Genomic DNA, 20,469 nt, shown 5'->3' with positions numbered 1-20,469 from the left:
TGTAACTATTCTTACACTGTGCCTTATACGTTGAAAAATGATGAGAAATTAAAAAAAAACTGAATACGGACCTTTCATGGTAAAAAATTAATTTCTCTAAATTTGTTTTTTTCTTAGATTGAATAGAAAGCACCGCCGCTCAAATATATATATATATATATATATATATATATATATATATATATATATATATATATATATATATATATATATATATATATATATATATATATATATATATATATATATATATATATATATATATATATATATCAAAAAGTAGAGTCCGACGCAAGTCTCAAAAAACAAAAACAAACATGTTTACTAACGTTTCGACTGGTGGTCCAGTCTTCATCGGAGTAACATTTACAGTACACTGCAGAACGCTTTTATAGGTGCGTGTAGAGAGAGGAGGAAGTTCTTCTTCTTGTTGACACATTCCTAAGACGAAAAGCGATGACGTGCTGACGCGCGTTCCCCACTTCCTTATCTCGTTCTGCCGCCTTTACTCCTTTCTCTTTCCCCGCCCCCGCTTCTTCTGTTAATTCCTATGAGGAGAGGCGCCAATTTACCTCCTTCCTAGACGTCCCTTTGCATTTTTGTTTCTCTTTGTTGTACCACTTGCCAATAAATACTTCTAAACAGGCGCATTGTAGCGCACCTTTTCTCCCAAAAAAGAGGGAGGGCAGTGCATTCCCTCTCATGTGTATGTCTTGCGTTTTTTCTTGTTTTGCTGAATGATGACGTATGATTTCTTTTAAAGAGGGCGCACTGTAGCGCAACTTCCTCCTCTCTCTACACGCACCTATAAAAGCGTTCTGCAGTGTACTGTAAATATTACTCCGATGAAGACTGGACCACCAGTCGAAACGTTAGTAAACATGTTTGTTTTTGTTTTTTGAGACTTGCGTCGGACTCTACTTTTGATATTTTTTCTGGACCATTGGAAACTTCTTTTGTTCGACCGTATATATATATATATATATATATATATATATATATATATATATATATATATATATATATATATATATATATATATATATATATATATATAAAATGAAAAACGTACGTCACGGGGATGAGCGTTTGGTTAACAGCCGTCTATTATTTAACTAGTGGGATAAAAAAACAGCTTTTTCTAGCCCCCCCCCCCCCCCCCCCCCCCCCCCCCCCCCCCCCCACCCCAGAGCCATTGAGACACCCCCCCTTGATTCGATGCCTGGGGAAACCCCTGTACACGGCGATGCACTGCAAGGAGCACGATGGGGCAGGGGCTTGCGTGCTCCACCTGCAGTGCGCGGAGGACTGGCACACCGAAGACTGACACCGACAGCGAGCAGAGCCCCGTACTTCCAGTCACTGTACCCGTACGGCGTCGTCCGTTAGCTTGTCTCGCTCGGAGCGCACCTGACAGCAGCTGGCGGCCCGCCCACTTGCAGTCCCCTCCCCCGTTGCCATGCGGCCGCAGCTGCTGCTCGCGCTGGCCGTCACCTGCCGGAGCGAGGGAGGCATCGAGCTAGCCTCGCAGGGCACCGCTGCAGCAGTCCATGACAAGCAGCGGCGATTTTCCTGCACGTCGATTTTCCGATAATTGGCGATCTTTCTGCAGATGTGGTCATGTCGCCGTACGAATTGAATGCGTGCTGTAGGGAGAGGTGGACCTGCTCCTCGCCCAAAAATGCAGGAGAGGGCATCGTGTTCTCTGCTTTCCTGGGATGCAGCGCCGTGTTTCGGCGTGACGCGGCAGGGACTATGGGCAGCCATGTACAAATGAAGCGCGAACACGAATATGAGAACCTGAAAGCGCGAAATGAAATGTTATGGTTTGCAAACATTAAATGTTGGCAGGCTTGTAGTACACCTACGCTATCAATTGACTTTATTGTTGTAAAATTACTATGCGATTATCTGGTTTCAAGTTTATCGATTCAGCTGTTTGGCTTTCATTTCAAGCTGTCGAAATGACCGGACTTTTGATTCCTTAAAACTGGCAGCTTATGACGTCCTAGCAAAATTTTAACTGCCGTCACACGATCGTAGAAGGGACGTACCCATCGACGAAGAAACTTAACGCAGTCGCGACAAGCGTTTCTGGAGCCCTATTTAGCCACTAACGTCTCTGTCGTCGCAGATTCGCCTGCCTGCGTCCGAGAGTGGCTGGTGGGAAATCACAGCGAGGAAGTCACCCTCTGGCCCTTGCAGAATTTCATCCCCATGCAGCTCTGCAGTCAATGTGTGGTTGATGAGACGGGGCCAATAAACTACCACACTGCACATTAAACGACCATTGGTACTGGGTGTACGAGTGTGTGTCGGTATGCAGTAAAGAGGGCCTGGACATATTTGCACATCTCTTCACGTATCTTTCGTGTCCTTCGTTTACACCTTTCTTGCGGAGCTTCCCGCGTAGTGTCTCACGTAGCATCGCGTATAGTTTCGGATTTACTCCGAATTCACTCTACTGTACCGGTTTGTGCATTGAACGCACCTAAATGACGCTTATTGATGGATGCATTCATTATTCAGTTGGGAATTCGCACACTTATATTTCATTTTCTGTTCCGGAGCCGAGTCCTAGCTGAACTGCTTTTGAGGAGAGCAACAATAAACCGAACAATTTTCATTTTGATATACTAGAAGCAACATTCAATGGAGAAAACCATTTTTAGGTATCTTGAACAAAAAGGAGCATCCCGGTGGGTAAAGACGTTTCCGTTTTTTCTTTCTGTTCTTTTTTTTTTTTTTTTTTTGCGAGGGCTATTTTGCACTTGCTATTCCAACAGCTATGATTCGTCTTTGTAAGCCTGGAACTTCGCGCACCGTCTTCTGTCGAGTCTCCTGCTGCCACGGCTGAGCAGGAGGCGTCGCCGTCCGGAGGAGAGCGCGGCGAACTTGCCAGGAAGCCCCGAAGCTCGGGGAGGGGGACACACCTGCGTTGCACGTGGCTGGCTCCGGCGCGAGGCCGGTGGCGGGGGCTCGCGCCGAAGCAAACAGCCATGCATGCAAACAGCGCGCTCCCTGTTTTCGTTTCGGCTCGGCCAGATTGCGGCCCACGCGCCGGGTGGCGGCCTGGATGGATGCCCCCGCGGGGGCTCACTGCCCCCCCGTTCTTCCATCCCCCGACGAGGGGTTCGGGTGGGACAGGGGAAAGGGCGGAGTCTCCTCTGCTGGCGACGGCGCAACCTGCTGCTCCGTCGCCCCGGCAGGTTTTTGAAGCGTTTCCCCGCGCTCTGATCTCTGCTTGGTTCGCGGGGGGAGGGGAGTGTTTGGTTGATGCCTGCCTGTTTTGATGGTGGATGTTTACTTCTTGCCTCGGCAGGTAGAGCTGAAAGCAACAAACATGACGTGAAGCTGCGGACACTCCACTATCGGCTAACAAGAAATAACAAGACAACAACAATAACAACAACAACATTCGGTCTTTTCTTGCACGCTTGTGGCAAAATGATGGTTACACAGCATGTGTCGTGCATGCCATTGCATGGCTCGATAACTTAGTCTAGGGCTACTAGGACACCCTTCCTCGACATCGACGATTTGAAATAACCCTTCTGGTAAGAAATCACGTACTTTCGTAAAAACAAAATAAGCGATTTCATGCTTTTCAACGTGATTTCAACAAAATCATGCTTTCCCACTTCGTGTTGTGAACAAAACCTGGATTGTATTTCGATACCGCTCTTGTGTTGCTCCTGTAACCCGAGCACATACATGTCCCACGCAAGCCTGTTATGTGGTGATTTTATTTCTGTACCGTGAACTGTACTGTGTTGCGCGGCTGCAAGTATGCAAGTTTGTATCACTCCTGCCTTGGCCACCAAGAGGTGGCTGGCAGTATGTATTATATAAAATTAAAAAAAAAAAAAATCCGAGGACACTTGAGCCCTTTTTATGAGTTGCGGATGCGAAAACATGAAGACAAAATGCAAGTTTGGTTCGTCCGAAAGATTGCCGCGTTAGAATCCCACTGACACCACTTTGAACGCGGACTTCACTCATATAAGCTGTCTCCTGAGGAAAACAAAGAATGGGCATACACAACCCTGCCTACTTTTCCGCACTGAGCTTATGACGTATTACGGGCAGCTTGTTGCGATTGGCTGAGGCCGACAAAATCCAACGCAAATTAAACAGGACTTATAAGCTCGGAGAACGAGCTATTTGCGCTTAAATTTAGGGCACATTCTTTTTATAGCAGTAACAATGGTGGGGTAAACAATGGAAGGTACAAACGGCCACGTAAACATAGAAGCATCGGTGCGTACTTTGCGCACTATGCTGGCCATAGCTGAACAGCAGTCCTGCGCGTTGGTCTTGTCTCACACGACACTGTCCAGTTGGCATAACCGACACTGTCTTACGTGGCACTGTTTGTAGAGCATGCCCAATGATTCACGAAACGATGACTATCAACCGTAATAAAAATAAACCAGGCACAAATGTGGCCAAAACAAAGCGAGTGTGGACAGCGTCCTGAGCAGTACGTAGCGCCTGGGAGGACTAACGGTAAACAAGGCGACAAAACACGTTTCGTTGTCCGCTGAAGCCCTGGTCAACATACTAACAATCGTTTCAAGTACCTGCCCTGGATACATCATCGCTGACGTCACAAAACACACGATTTAGCTGGAGAATTGAAATTTTGGCTGGAATTGTTTAATTTGTCCGTTAATAAAGCCTCGTTTGGTGCCAGACAAGCGCTGGGGGCGCTTTAAAACACACCAAACCTTTCTAATAAAACAAACTTCTATTTTGCCTTCATGGCATCCTTTAATGTCCAAATGAACGTCGCTGTGCACTCCATCGAGTTTTGCGCTGCGGGTAATGTTATCGATATTTGCTGCGGGCTATGTTCCCAGATATTGATATTATATTGGTGCGGGCGTTGTTTCATGATTTGAGTGTTCGAATGTTGGCTGTAGATCAAATCATTTGGACGGTATTGCCGAGAATAGTACTTCCGCGCTCATCGTCCTGGCTCGCTGGTGACTGTGAGTGAGGCCATCGCGGGGCGTGCTTGGCGATGTGTCGCTGCCGCCAGACTTCGAACGGCGGCCGCAGCCATCTGCGCTTGCCCAGGCGTTGCTTGGTAGCGCAGTTATTTTTCTTCTGGCTTGATTCATTATTATCAACCGTTTTTTGTATCTTTTTGTACTTGATTCCCTTTGTTTTGTTTATTATGTTGTTTTCTCTACCGTGCTTAGATAAAAAAAAGTGAATAGAGCAAAGCTTCTTAATTTGTAGTAAATAAAGCCGGCGTAAAATCTCACTCATTATCATCAAGCTCCAGTCTGGTGTTTGGGCAAACTGAAGCCAGTGGAGAATCCAAAGGAGGAGGGGCGATCGCGATCGCCATTAAGCCTACTAGGTAATACCCCCGCCTTAAGAAGTACGTCGTGATGCACCCAAGGCGGCCAAGCAAGAAAACACTGCAAAGAGGTTTCAGGACAATGCAATGACAGGTTCTACGCGTGCTGGCAGGCGCGCTAGAGTTTCTTGGGCTTATTACTTGGTTGAACTTTTATCTGCACGCAAATTCCAACAAACGGTCATTTTTAGCTGCGAACACGCAGCGAACCGAAGGTTAGGCTTATTCAGCTGCATTTATGCTGCTGCCACAGAAAGGAAAACAAAAATCATTGAATGCGGTCAACAAGCGTTCAGCAATGCGTTCAAAAAAAAAAAAGAAAAGTGTTCCCCAGCTTCGGTGGCCCCAAATCGGCGCCCGGGCGACCGGCACCTTCAAGGTCGAAGCCAAAAGGCCGATCTCGGGGCCCCGTCGCTAATGCAGGGAGCGCCGCACTAATCTCGGACCGGCGCGGGTGCGGGAAGGAGGGGCCGCCGCCCCGTGGTGCTTTCCGCTTTTGACGGCTCTGACATTCGCTGACCTCGTCGCGCGCCTCACGTCTCTATTACAAGACGGTCTTCTCCCTTCCCTCGGCATTCCTCCTTCCTCCACGCTTCTCCTGGCTTTCCTGCACAGCATCGGGCGTAGTGCCTCGACTTTGGGGTGCCATCCCATTTCTGTTCCTACTTGTTTCCCCTCTCTCATTTTCATTCTGCCTTTCTTCTAGTTGCATTATTATCCACGCCCCCCCCCCCCCCTCCTTCTGCCTCTTCAGAAGCAGTAGTGGTTCGTAGTTGCTTCATTTCACAATATTTTCCTCGCTTATCTGTCGCGGCAAGAGGCCGCTTTTAGGTCGGAATCTGTTGCGCAAAACGTTAGATATGCGACCGGTGTGGGTTATTTTCTTCATTGGTTTTTGTTAGGGGAGAGGGCGCGTGTGGCTCCTGTTCGCGTCCAAAGGAATGCTTTGTTAGTGCAGAACAACTACTTTTCCCGGGTAGACCGGAGTTAAGGGGAGATGCATTTTAAAGCAAAGCGTGCACGCGTCAGCCTCGTGTTTTTCTTTTTCTTTTCACACAAAAAGCCGTCCCATAGCGACGCTAACCTTCAGTGGTCTAAGTCAATTTTCGCACAAGTGACCAAAGACTGTTGCCGAGCATATTAGCAGTGAAAGCGGGCAGCCAACGCCCGTTTAATTATTGTTTGTGAAACGTTAGCACCTCCGCTGTGTCTCAGTGTTCACCATGACCGCATCCCCATGTGCTTCACCAAGATCCATGATGTCACGTGTTATGACATTATCGGAAGTGATGTCATCACTTCCAGTGACATCTGCCGTCAAAAGATAGTGTAAACGTTTCGAGCCAGTGCAGCCAAACTCGTCACGTGACGGACAGGTGCGTATCGGTTAAATAATGATTTGCCCCAGCGGACACTGCTGGTTTTGCCTCGGAGTTAGCTTCCGCTACAAAGTTGGTTTTGCCACAATGCGTTGTCCGCAAACTGCAGGCTCATCTCAGAGCGATGGTGCGAGCGCTCGTTACAACTCGCGTAATGTACTTCCTGCCATATGCATCGTTCACCTCCCGTCAGTTCGGCAGCCCGGGGACCGTCCGCGACGTCGGCAGGAGGATCACCTCTAACACGTGTTTACAAGGATTGATCAGCGTCGCGCTATGCGTATCGCCACAATTTTTCGGACTCCGGAGAAGAAGCACAGTCTAACCCACGTTGCAAGACGTCACATAACTCATGTAAGCCGCAAGATTCTTGCATACCCTGGTCACCCTTACTTACAATCCCCCGAGCACCTTGAAATCTCAACCCACGAACGCCGCGAGTGGTAAATCAACGTCGCCCGGGCCTTTCCACTAATGTGTTCAGCAAGTGCATACGGATGCGAGTTGTGACGAAATGGGGCATGTGGTGCCCCATTACGCTGATTCGAAGGACGCAGCTTCATCCGCGTTACCTCTGGCTCGATCACCCGAGCAAGCAAGCATCAGCTGTGTTACTACTCACCAGGTATAATGAATGAATGAATTTATTGTTAACAAGGAAAGGAAAGATCACCAGCAAGCGTAGTTTGTCTCACCTAAGGGTGGACACCGGAACGCCTGTGGGGAAGGGGGGAAATGGGGAACACAGTTGTACAGGAAAGGGATGATAAGGAGGAGAGGATACATATAAACATATATACAGGACTAACATATATACAGAACTAACAGGACATATATGTGCAATATATACAAGCGAAACGCTAAAACGTGAAGGCAAAAAAAAAAAAAAAAAAGAAAGCACACACACAAAAAGAAAAGAAAAACGGCCGCAGTTTAGTTTAGCTGGGGAGAAAGCGGAGAGCCGGGAGGAGTCCTGAGGCGTCCAGGTAGGACTTCAGGGCCTCATGGATCCGTCCCACTCTCTGGCACTGCCTGGCGGCCCCAGAAATTCTTCGAGGGGCCGAGCCCCTCCCCCGAAGGCGGCCAACAGTTCGGTCCTCCCTGCCACAAACTGGGGGCACTCCAGGACCAGATGCGACAGGGTCTGGACCGTCTGGACAGCTGCCCGGCAGTGCTGGCACGACGGGTCGTCGACGAGCTCCAGGCGGTGTTTTCGCTCGGCCATCCACACGCACCCCACGCGGAGGCACAGGATAGCCGAGCGTTGTTGTCTGGGCATCTGTGTGGCCCGCACGGGGGGTGGGGCCTCTCCAGCGCCCAGCCTCGGGTCAGAGTGTTGGGCCCGTACATGCCGCTGGATCAACAGGCAGGTGTCATCCGCAGCTGCCTGGGCTGCCGTGGGCGAAGGGGACAGCTCGTGGGCGTCGGCGGCCAGTTCGTCTGCCCTCTCGTTTCCCTCCAGTCCAATGTGGCCTGGCACCCACTGCAGCCGCATGCGAGCTCCCCGCTGAGCCAGCCGTGCCACCTTGTCCCGCACACCAGGAGGGAGCGCGGGTCGCCCTCCCGGATCAGAAGCAGGGCCACTCGAGAATCGCACAGCAGGGCGCAGCGCTCGGGGGCGGCTCCAGCTCCAGTAGAAGGTCCAGGCCAAGGCTTACGCCAACCATTTAGGCCGTGGCGGAGGATGCGGCGTAGTGCAGCCGGGCCTGCCTGGTGGCCTCCCCCAGCACTGCCGCCGCCGTGGCCGAACCCTGCCGCTGCCGCATGGAGCCATCCGGGTGTGGCCCTCCAGGTCGCCCCACACGACGCCCCGGGCCAGCTGCAGCTGCCCGCAGTGCGACGTCCGCCGCTTTCTACGCAGGCCCGGGATGTAATATGCACTTCGGCCGCCAGGGCAGGGGGGGGGCGGCTTGAGGAGGGGCCTGCTTCCACGGGGGCCACAACCTCCTCGTACAGGGCCAACATGCCGTGCGCCCCATGCGCGACTGGCGGTGTACGCGCAGCCGCTGCAGCGGGGAGCTACCTCCCTCAGCCCGCTGCAGCCGGTCAATGTAGTCCAGGGCACGCTGGTCCGCCGTCATTTGGAGCATCCATGCCCCAGCCTCAGCCAGCGTCTTCGCACACTGGTAGTCTCGAGGCAGGCCCAGGCAGGTGCGGACGCCCCTGCGGTGGTCGCCCTCCAGCTGCCGCCAGCTGTGCTTGTGCAGGGTGACCAATGGTAGCCCGTACATGAGCAGTCCCACAGCCGCAGCATTGTAGAGCCGCAGGGCCGTTCGCTGCGAGCAGCCGCGGTCCCGGGCGCACAAGTATAAATACGCTGACTGCTCATTCGAGTTTTGCGCTACGACTTACGAGTAATGTCCTCGAGTTTTGTTGCGGGGTATCTGCCGCCACCTATCGCTACTGCCGAGGATGCGGCCGCCGATGACGTACGGAGCGCGCGTCGCAGCCAGGATCTGTTTCGCTGCTACAGACGCCTGTCGCCAGCGTTTTCCTTCAATTGGTCCTTCAATGCATCCTCATTGAATATCTCATCAGCAGTCTCCACTGCTCTCTAAACACACTGTCAGAGTTCGAAGTGTCGGACATGCTTGTGCTGACCTGGCACAAGAATTTCGTGTCCGCTTTCGCTGATTCCTGGGAAACCCACTCACCGCGCTGCGTACAGAGCGGTTCGCCTATAGCTGCCAAGTCACGATCTCCAAAGCAGCCGCCACAAGATGACGCTGCTCATTATTACGTTCGCACCCCGGAGTTCCAGCACGAGGTAAAACGGGAAGAAATAAGGAAGCTGGCTCAATTACAAGAATATATCCTCCGCCCTCCCTTTACTTTCCTCCCCCGTGTGACGTCAGAAGGGCTCAAGCCACTCTCATTCGAAGGCTCGAAACAAGCACACTGCTGTCACCCTACATGGGTCCCATATATCTGCAGACAAATTCGCACGCGCCTTCCGCATCCCTTTCGACGTTTATGCAGGTTGCCGGACGGCTCCGCTCACTTGCTTCTTGAGTGCCGCCCGGTGGGGGCGGCTGGCTGCCACACCCGCGCCCCCCATACACTTAACCGTCATCTGTGCCAACCTAACCGTCACCTGTGCCAACTGGACGTTTGACAATAGGCTTGTCCACCAGTTCAACATGGCCTTGGTGTCCTGACACCAAGGCCAGGATCAGCATCGCCGCACTTTCGGATCGCCAGCATCGAGCACGCTCAAGATATGGGCACCTATAAGTAGGCACCTCACAACCAGAGCCCCTCTCCCGTGAAGAACTGAAGTTGAAAGAGTGGAGACAAACCGCAAGCCCCTCGTAGAATCAATGAAATTGCAAAGACACCTAACGCCTTACAATGTAGTAACTGCGAAAGCATTATGTTCAGTCTCCGAACCTGTCCTGTCATTCGTATCATCATCCCTTTGCGTCCTTTTCTTCTGGCCTCCGCGGGCGCCAAGCAACGAAGACATTTAGCGGGAGCGTACTTTGGTGCTCGCCTATTTGCTACAGGCTGTAATTAGCATGATCAAATGACTCAAGCAGGTCTCAGTACGTGTCTCTAACAAGGCCTAACGCATTCGTTAGGTTCACCTTCGGTCAGCCATCTCATCGGGGTGTGGAGTTGGGGGCGTGTGCTCGCCTCACATTCCGAAGGTTCAAAGGTCGTCGATTCCAACGCCAAAATTTAACCAATTTTCTACTTTGTTTATAGGAGCTCCCCTGAAAATTCTGGGGTAATTGCGCGCATTCTTTGACCTGTTCTTTTCATTTCTTTGATCTCTTGAACGTTTTGTGGGTCGTCTCAATCGGCCGCGGCGCCCGATTTCGGACCTTCTGAATTAACTGATGTTTCGCATTAAAAACGTTTTATCACCCAATCAACCTCGCATACAGCGAAATCCAGCGCAGCTTCTGATATACGGTTTTCACTGTAAAAAAATTGAGTTGATCCCTCTCGGCAGCGAATGGAATACAAATACCGAGTGCTATTACATGCGATGGGCGTTTTGGCGCGGACGCACGCACACACGCGCGTACACACGAACGTGTGCACTCGTACCAGAGTGCACGCGTTCACAACGACGCCTACTGCCTCGGTATCGACGGACTTCAGGCGGCGCGCGTATTCAGTGCACGGAGTTCAAGTCAACGTTACTAAGTTAGCTAATCTACCATGTAGTATCGTTGGTTCAAGGCACCTCATCGTGTACATTAAGTACGCATTCTACAGCATTACGACAAGGAAACACGCCGCTGTCTCGCCTGGTGGCGCCGGGCCGCTCAAATTGTGGCGGCTGTTGCCATGGCGACCTTGTACGGAACTGTTGCGCAATCAGCTCTGTTACACGGCTGGTGCGGCGTGTATGAGCACCCAAGCGCTTCTGGTCAAGATATCCAGCAGAAAAATTCAAGAGATCCGATAGTCGCGTGACAGCCGAGTCAAGGGATATGAGTCAAGTGGCTCAGATGGATCAGATATCCGAAGAGAGAGGGGATCGATGAGTCAAAAGGTCCACTTTTGGACAACAAGTTCAAAGAGTTATACCGGTGCTGTGCAACGTCCGAGTCCCGTTGTCCGTCATGCCAAAACCCAGGACGTGCCCCTGTCCGCATCTTCTTCGCCCTCGGTACTCAGTGGTGGGAATGACCATCGCGTCGAATCGGCCACGCCGGTGTAGACAGCCACCATTAGCCAGTTGCCACACTCGTTGATCTGTTCATTTGCGGTAGGCGACCTGGTCTTGCGCCCTCCCATCCGCTGAGCGACGCTTCGCGTTTGCGGCGACGCTAGTTCCTAAATGAGAGGGCCCAGTTACTGCAAGTGAGAAGCTATCTTCTCTAATAAATCTTTTGCGCGACTGCAATGCAGGTAAACCTGCTGGCCCGGTGAACATCTCCGACCTAAAACAGTATCACATGCACTGATCTTTTCTAGACGAGACACCTCTTTCTTCGCATTGGCGTCGGTTGATGCGGAACATGTTCGTTTCTTTTTCTTCTTGGTACATTACTACTTTTTTCGTATTTCTGTTCTGTTTCGCTTTTTCTTGTCCTGCATTTTGGCCCTTGATTAGTACTGCGTGCTGTACCATTTTTATCTTTTGCGTCCCATTTGGCGTCCTGTTTGGTTTCAGTCCCTAATTTTCTTTCTTTTCCCTTTGAGTTCAGCAACCATGGTTGCGTTTCTGATGGCTGCGCCCTCTTTAGGGGAGGGGACCTTAACCGTGGGCGCTCGCTCGGCCATCTTCCTGGTGCATTCCTTTCGGCCCCGTCCCTCTAGGGAAGACATCGCGGCCGTGCATCACACTACTGCGCCTGTCCCGTGCACTGCGCTTTCTCGGCATGCGTGCTCTGTGCTCGGGATCGGGCTGTACGGCGATTCTTTCGGCTGCCCTACGGCGCTGCTCCTTTGGATGGATTGGAGGCCACTCCTCTTCATTCCGAGGCTGTTGGAGATCGCCTCATCTGGGTGGGGATGGAATGGCGGATGGAGTGCGTTCCGGAGGAGTCGAAGAAATGTCACCGCTGCTGCTGCTGCTGCTGCTGGCCATGCCCCTTCCAGAGGGACCGCCTACCGGCAGCTGGGCATACTTCCATAGTCAGCACGTCTTGCCGACCGTCGTCTGCCATAGCCGGAGCGCCCTGTACTCCCTTGCTTTAGCATACAGCTCTCCGTCGGGTGAGAAGCTCACGCAGTGCACAGACCCGAGGAGGCCCTTGAAGGATTCCAGTTCAGTTCCAGTCTCGAACTCAAACTTGTACATTTTGAAGTCCTCGTCACGAAGGCAGACGTGCCAGCTATCAGCGAGGCTAAGGTAACCTGGCTGGGAATCTTGAACTCTCGTCTTCTCGAACCTCTAAGTGCTAAAGTGCCCACGGAGTGGAGGCCGAGGGTGACCAGGAGTCTGGTACCACTTGGGCTGAGTCCCAGGCCGCTGGGAGCACTGGACAGGTACGGCTGGCCAGTTTGCTCGTCGCTGGCTTAGTCCCAGAACCTGACCAACTTGTCACCTGCAGAGGCGATGCGTTTGTAACGCCGAAGAGGACCTTCTTAATGGCAGGCGAGTGTCCCTTCAGCATCGTGGGAGCAGCATCTTCCTTGTTGACGTCGAAGGTCCAGATCGCCTTGTCGTTGCTGACCGTCAGCAGCCGCACCCCGTCAGCGCCACAGTCCAGGCAACAACACACTACGTGATTATAAGCTAAGGTGTGGAGCTGTGACGTCGGTCACAACATTCCACTGTTTGGCGGTAAATTCAGCCGCTCCGGCAGCGGCAATGGAGGCATCCTTGTTGAGGGCCACGCTCCACACTGTGCACGTTATAACCCAAGCAATTTCACCAAACTTCTCGAACTTTCTTTGTTCTTATTTTCATTATTGCCATATAAATGTTTTTAAGGCTCCCGAATCTGAGTTTGCACTTGTAAATGTAGAAGTCCCGCTGTTAGCCGTGCTTAAGGCACGTTATAAAAGACAACTGCATTGAACTTGTTATTCCTCTAATTCGTTTAAGTTTTAGTTTTGTCATTAGTGTTTTATTTATTATCATTAAGCACGAGTTTAAGCAATCATTGCTTGATTTATGTAAGCACATAACCGTAACAATAATGTAATGGAATGAGAGTAGTAGTCGCAGTAGTGGAATTTAAACGGGATGGCGCGAGACCCAGTTGTGAAGGGAAAGTGGAGACATGTTGGCTATCTTCGTAAGCGAAGCTGCATAGCGGCGGGCTTATGGTGCCTCTTTGGTGTCGGGTCTTCGTACACACACTATATCCGCCGAATTGTAACCGAGGTGTTATACGCTCGTATGTGCGTGGAGGTGGCACTATATACCCGCGCTTCTTTGGTTTTTTGGTTGGCCCTAAAAGGAGAACAGAGCTCCCTCCCAAATTCTTCCGTTTTGTATACGTGTGAAGGCCTAGTAGCGCAAGCCTTTTTGTGGCTCAGTGTAGCGCAGCGCTGAGCGGGCGACATTTACCCGTAATTCCAGCCGATGAGGCAAAAACTTGCCCCTCTCCGTTCCCATGAGGTTGCATGTTTCATGCGCTTGGTTTTGTGTTGATCTGCGGAGAAGTTCGAGGACGGTGAAAGGACTAAAATGTCACATCGAGTGATGAGGTCAGCGGGAATGTACTCCTTAAAGGGGCCTTGAAAACAAAATACGTTTGTTTCGAAGATTTGGTATCTTATAGTGCCCACAGCGCTTCGGCAACAAACGATGCTTTATTAACTGAGAAATGAAACATTTTAAGCCAAAATTTCAATTCTCCCGCTGAGTCGCATGTTTCGCGAGGTCGGCAATGACGCATCCAGGCCAGGGCCTTAAAATTAAAGATAGTATGCTCAGCAGGCCTACTACCATCTCACAGGTTGTCGTTTGGTTATCTTGTAAATCTCCCGCTTTCATAGATGGGATACCATTAACAATCAATCAATCGAGTACCAGTGTTCGCACTTTGCTTCTGACCGCATTTCTATACCCGTCGTATTTTTATTATGGTTGATAGTAATCGTTTCCCAAAACATAAGCTATGACTCGACAAACATGGCCACGCAAGTGGCCGTGCCGCTTATGTCAGCTGGCCAGAATTGTCAGGCAAGCCCAACGCGTCCGAACTATTTTAGGGGCCTTGGTCCGAACACAGAAAAGCGCGCGTCACCGCACGCGTCTCCGCCCCGAGAACCGGTTTAGCTGCCGGATGACCAGCCGCACCGGCCGCTCCTCGCGCATCCAATCTGTCCGTTCCGTCGTGTATGTTGTTACCGAGTTGACCGGGACGCCGTCTGCGCCTCTATTGATGCGCCGCGTCGGAAACCGAAGTAGCTACCAGTGTAAAACCGCAACATATTTCAACAGACATTTGAAGAGTGCTTTCGTTATATGTTTATGGAAGATCGCCATTTTTTGTGTGTGCAAATGCTAGATCCTTCACACGTTATTCTGCGTCAAGGGCGAGAACCCGCTGAGGGGCAATAGTTACTATGAGTGCGTATGGTCAAAATTATGCATACAAGCAGGCAGATGGCACTTTATCGACTTCCCTGCTTTTTTTCTACCAATACTATAACCGCTGCTTAGTAATACCTCTGCTGACCAGTTAATGCTTCCATCAACTGCGAAGCCCAGTGCCCCAGGAAGTAGGACTTTCCCCCCAATTCTAGCCGGCTGAATATTTTGGCATTCTATTACTATGTGGTCGATTGTTTCGGTATCCCTGCCACATCCCACACATATCTATCTAATCCTGGGACGAATATTTGCTCATGTAAGTTCGAGTTCTCAAGCAGCCAGCCCGCACCTCAAAGAGCAACGCAGTACCTTTATTGTTGTCATAAAAGTTCTCTTTCCGGATCTCTTGCTTGCTTGCTTTATAGATTCCCAGTGATCCCTACTTTTCCATCCTCTCTGTCCACATGAGCGTCTCTGTTTCCTTCACTTGCTTTTTAACTGCCCCCCATTGTTTATTCGCCGCGGTCAAGTTATATTTATTCGCCAGCTTTCGCGTCCTCTTCCGCCATTGGTTGTCCACACTTTTAAGGTACAGGTACCTGTGCACTTTGGCTGCCCAGTTATTCTCATTTAAATGTCTGAGCCGATCCTCAAAACGTATTTTACTTTGCGCTTCCCTCGCCTCAAATGAAGCCCAACCCATATCGCCTTGTACCGCCTCATTTGTAGTCTTATACTGTGAGCTCCCAGTGCTAATCTGCCGACTGCCTTTTGGTTAACCTCAAGTCCCGACAGGATATCTGACTAAGCACTGTAATACGGCATTAGAGAACGCGAGCGCCGGCACCATTACCCCTTTACAGATGCCTCGCACTACCTCGTACTTATTGTATCCCCAAAGTGCTCTATGTTTCATTACTGCTGCGTTTCGTCTCCCTTTCAGTTTGAGGTGTTCTTCATGGGCATTCAGGTAGCCTTTTCCTTCATTAAGCCAGATCCCCAAGTATTTGCACTTATTTGCTAATGGTATGGCTTCCTGTTGAATCCTTAGTGGTGCTGATATGAGCTTCCTGTTAAACACGATGACTCCAGATTTCTGTGGGTTGAAATGTAGGACTAGGTACGTTGCCTCATCACCACAAATGTCGGCCAGTTTTTGAAGGTCTTCCGCATTATCTGCCAGCAACATATATCGTCCGCGTACATCAATCCCGGAATCCGTTGCTCCACCAACTCTCCATTGCTTCGGTAAGACAAGTCAAAGCCTAATCCACCCTCCTCCAATCGTCTTTCCCATGGAGGAAAGATTACTTTTCTTTCCTTCATGGTCTTTCCATTCCTCCATTCTTCTAGCACTCTCGCATGCAGCGTCTTCGATCGGCAATAAAAAATATAATACTTCCGTACTTAAAACAAACAAAATATTTTTGTTTGTGGAACTTTGTTCAGTGTTCACTTACTTAAAATATGAAATCAACATATTTAATTTTCATACTCTCAAAACCTGTGGGTCATTGAAAAAAAAAAAAATAAAACTACGCAAACAGCCACCACATTAGAGTCAAAACTGGTGTCTCTTCTAATTTGATATCATTTTACTGCCTTAGACTGCCCCTAAATTTGGTTGTATAATTGTATGAAAACGGAACGGGACGACAACAGCGCCACCGGCGCCACTACAGCACGGCGAGCAATTATGAAAGCTTTCAAATGTCATCGAAATTGTCAGAAATCGTAGTGTAGCACGTCGGATTCTGAATGGCATTCGAAGCACCCCATCTAAGTCAAATGACATTTGGTTCAAATGACATTCGGACCCTACTGCATATATCCATCTAGCGGCTGTTTCTCTTGCGAGCGTCGCTCACGATGCACTTCTTGCTCTTCAGCGTAACTGTCATGTTTTTACAGTTAATGGGACATTACCTGGGTTTGGCGGTGACGTGCTGTGAAAGTGGTTCTATAGGCACTTTCTGATGCGCAGGAAACGCCGGGTCCACCTAATAGCCACTGCCGACGTTTTGGGCACAAGTGTTGCACAAGACAGGAACAGGGGATCGCATTACACGGCCTTGGCTTCGTTTCCTCAGTGACCGAACGATGCGAGCATCGGTCATTATGGCGCTGAGAAGGCGTTCTGTGAGAGGGGGTTGGGGATAATGCCTCGAGAGCGGAGCGTGAATGACGACAGCTACGAAGCCTGCCGCTGCGTCTTCCGATAGTAGACGTGCTCTTGGACAGCTATGTTTGGAAGTACATGTAGCGTGCACGCGTGTGATCGTGCAGCCCAAGTACACTATGGGTGCTACCACTATAAATGACAGCGGGTGTTGACCAGTGGTTGTGGAGTGGACGCATCAACAGTCGTGGATTCGGAGGGATGGCCGGGGGTCCTGACCGCCACTCCTACCCCTCAATCTTTGATTTCGACGCAGTCGGGAGGGAAAGTTCACCACCGCGAAAATAGAAACAGGAAAGCATAGGAAAGCATGTTTCACACCATCTACCAGTGGTTGCCGCTGTGGTGGAAATAAAGCTTTGTCCGCAAGCCGCGCTAGCCAGCACTGCATTTCACCGCGATGGCGGGGAAGGGGTGAGGGTGGGGGGGGGGGGGGGGGGGGGATATGTTGAAAATGGAAAGAAGTGTACGAAGAATTTTTGAGATACCGGCAGACCTTTTAGGCAGCCTTATACTTTTCTTTTTTTCCTTTTGGCAGTGCGAGGCCCGCAGGACACCCGATTTCGCCACCCTTTAGGCAGGGCGGTCAGTAACTCGACAAGTTATCTCTCTCGCTCTCTCTCTGCGAAATAATAGATGCACTATCGGTACCATTAGAGCCACTAAATTAAGGCTTTTTGTAAATAAATACGAAATGGAAATTAATTGAGCGTAGCTTACGTGGCTCTAGGCATGCCCCACACTCACTGTAATTATCAGTTGTTGCAACACCATGGCACTACCAGTATACCACCATCACCAGAAACATCTTTTCTGCTCATGGGAAGGTACCTGGCGGCAGAAAACTGTCGGAAAGTTATGCACTGTCGGAGCCCGGCCAGCTCCATGGCCTCAGCGACCACGCGACCCGCCGCGCGACCCACGAGAGAAATGGTAATATGTGCCCTGCTTGTACACCTTGGCGGCACGGTGCTGAGAAAATATGCGGGGAATTGGTATGGAAGAATCACGGAGGAAAGAATTATGCAAAATGGGGATCCGCTCATGGGGACCCCAGTGGCGTAACTAGATAGGATGGCGCCCACGTCAAATATATTTTCGCGCCCTCATGATAATAATGATAGTGATTATTATTATTATTGTCTCCATGAGTGAAACTTAAGCGCAAAACTTTTCACAGGGACGAGAAAGGGAACGACACAGGCGCTTGTGTCGTTCCCTTTCTCGTCCCTGTGAAAAGTTTTGCGCTTAAGTTTCACTCATGGAAATTGCGAACCAACTAGCTCGTCTCTCCATTTTGCTTCAGTATTATTATTTTTTTAATTATTACTATTATCAATATTATCGTCGTCAATATGTTGAAAAAAAGGCCATCTGGCTGTATTGGGAAAGCGAATGAGTGATTTTTTGATTTATTCGCTACAGTGGACGATAGCCGTCTTAGTATATGTATTCATCGTACCATACACCAGAAGTCCACAAGGTTCGAAAGAAAAGTGAAAAAAGAAATGGACCTTGTCGGTCACCGGTTCTCGTTTCGCTTTACATAAAATAGGACCATGAAATGTATTGCTCAAATGATTTATTGCAAACTTCATATCTACATACTATGCCCACATTTTTTTATTAATGCTAATGATGCGTTAAAATACTCATCCCGGCAATCCCTGTTGTCTCCTCGTCGCATATCACTGCCGTTTGTGACGCCAGTGCTGATGCTCATCGTTGCCAAGAAAAAGATTGGCTCCAATCCACGCTGGGAAGGTGGTTGGAAAGCTTTAAACGACACCCACAACAATTGCCCATGCGACGTCATTGGATTCACACACGTGGCTCTACAAAGAGTGAAACAAGGGATTCTGCCAGCCGTTACCTAAAATACGCGGAGGCGGCGTCACGAACGCAGCAGCGTCAGCCACGGCAGGGCTAGCGCGGCGGATGCCACCGCTGTAGCCCGGCCGTGAGTCGGCGGAAAGAAAACGGCGAGGAGCGTCTTTCAAAGGGTGAGACATCGGAACCTAGCCATCCTGATGTGCTAGCTCGGGGTTACGGCAGGAAATAGAACCGCTGCGGCAGGAAATAGAACGCAACCGCGCAAGCTAACGAGCGCAAACGCCTTCCACTGAGCTTTCGCGGCGGGTATAGTTTTTTGATGGAACGCGACTATAATGCTTTGGAGTGAATAAAAGAGGATCCCTAAAATATACTGCACGTGGTTCACCTCCCCTTGTAAGAATGCCTGCAAAGGATTAATCTAATTGTAAGGGTGCATATTTAAGGGCGCTACCCACCCCACCGCCCGCTTCTGGAATACGAACGAAAACAGAAAGCACATGCATACATGCAGCACGCACACACACTGGATATCATCTGGGGTTGCCTCCTGGACTCCGTACCTAAGTATTCACACATAGGTGGCGGCGCTTCGTGACAAGGAAAATAGTAAGGAAAGCAGAACGGAAAGCAGAAAGGAAAGAAACTTCTTGAACAGCCACAACGTAGCAAAAGAATATAGTGCTGAGGAAGACAAGGGCGGGCAGAGGGAGACATATACGGGGCCGTATGCCGGGAGGTGCGCGGGGCGCTATCGCCCCGTGCATGGAGGAGAATTCTTTCCTCCATGGCCCCGTGTCGACATTGCGCCCCATGGGTGATGCCCACTTGTCGTCCTTGTCTTCCTCAGCCCTCTTCTTTTGCTGCAATGTCGTGCTAGGGTGTACTAGAGTAGTCGTGCCAACAAGCCCATACTGGCGCTCTCAACAGCGACTTTTGCGGCAGTGCCGCCCCGCTGCGGTGACATGATGACAAACGGTAATCCTGGTAATCCGCTGCCGCTTTTCTCCCTCAGGCTAAGGTCACCTTACTCAGGCACATGTCGGGAGGACTCGGCGTGTTGCTCGGCTCCTCCTTGTTCTGCGACTCGGTCTCGGCCTCTCAAGTGGTGCCCGGGGCACTTGTACCCCTTTGCCCCGCTTAGTTACGCCACTGGGGGACCCGCATCTGGAAAGCCACAAAATGGGGATCCGCTCTCTCGGCCACCGCCGCTGGAAGTCGACAGAGCAGATTTTAACGACGATGGGGTCTCCAAACGTAATTGAATTAAGTGAAAAATTAGTGAACAAGGTCGCGTTAATATGGTACTGCCTTTATTTGGGAGATGCGGGCAACGAAAGGAAGCGATAGGGCGAGAGGAAGGGTTTCAGGGCCGGCCAAAGGTGCTCTACTACCCTTTATATAACTGGGATTCAAACTGACGCTTGAAATTTAAATATTTAAATGGCTTCAAACTGGGCTTCAAATTTACCCAGCGCCTGGTACGTATCGGGTAGAACAAGTTGCAACTGGTGGTTACCAAATTTCGATTCGTTTTCTTTTGTTTTGTAATTAATATTCCTGCATCCTTGCCGCTAGCACCGAATCGGAAAGAGTTTATGGCTGTTCTGTAAACATTTTGGCTTTTCGAATGCGCACGCACGTAAATTTCCTATGCATCAGGATGAGCCACCTTAACCTGGCTGTGACGTTCGTCGTTCCGCCGGTTCCGCAGCTCGAGTGCTGCCATCTCCGTTCCAACCGGAGCACTGCACTT

General features: G+C 50.3%; 1 protein-coding gene and 1 pseudogene across 2 annotated transcripts in view; one reads left to right on the top strand and one right to left on the bottom strand.

Annotated features, from left to right (window-relative positions):
* Window positions 1–20,469, top strand: part of LOC144152136 (putative phosphorylase b kinase regulatory subunit alpha) — a 113,949-nt gene that overhangs the window by 46,880 nt on the left and 46,600 nt on the right. The window lies entirely within an intron of this gene.
* Window positions 12,209–20,442, bottom strand: LOC144175245 (serine-threonine kinase receptor-associated protein-like; annotated as a pseudogene).

The sequence above is a fragment of the Haemaphysalis longicornis genome, unplaced genomic scaffold (genome assembly GCF_048455015.1).
Source record: "Haemaphysalis longicornis isolate Haplotype H1 unplaced genomic scaffold, Haemaphysalis longicornis Haplotype H1 scaffold_1, whole genome shotgun sequence".
Classification (NCBI taxonomy): Eukaryota; Metazoa; Arthropoda; class Arachnida; order Ixodida; family Ixodidae; genus Haemaphysalis; species Haemaphysalis longicornis.
The sequence above is the reverse complement of the archived record's forward strand: the minus strand, read 5'-3'. Positions and strand labels throughout refer to the sequence as shown.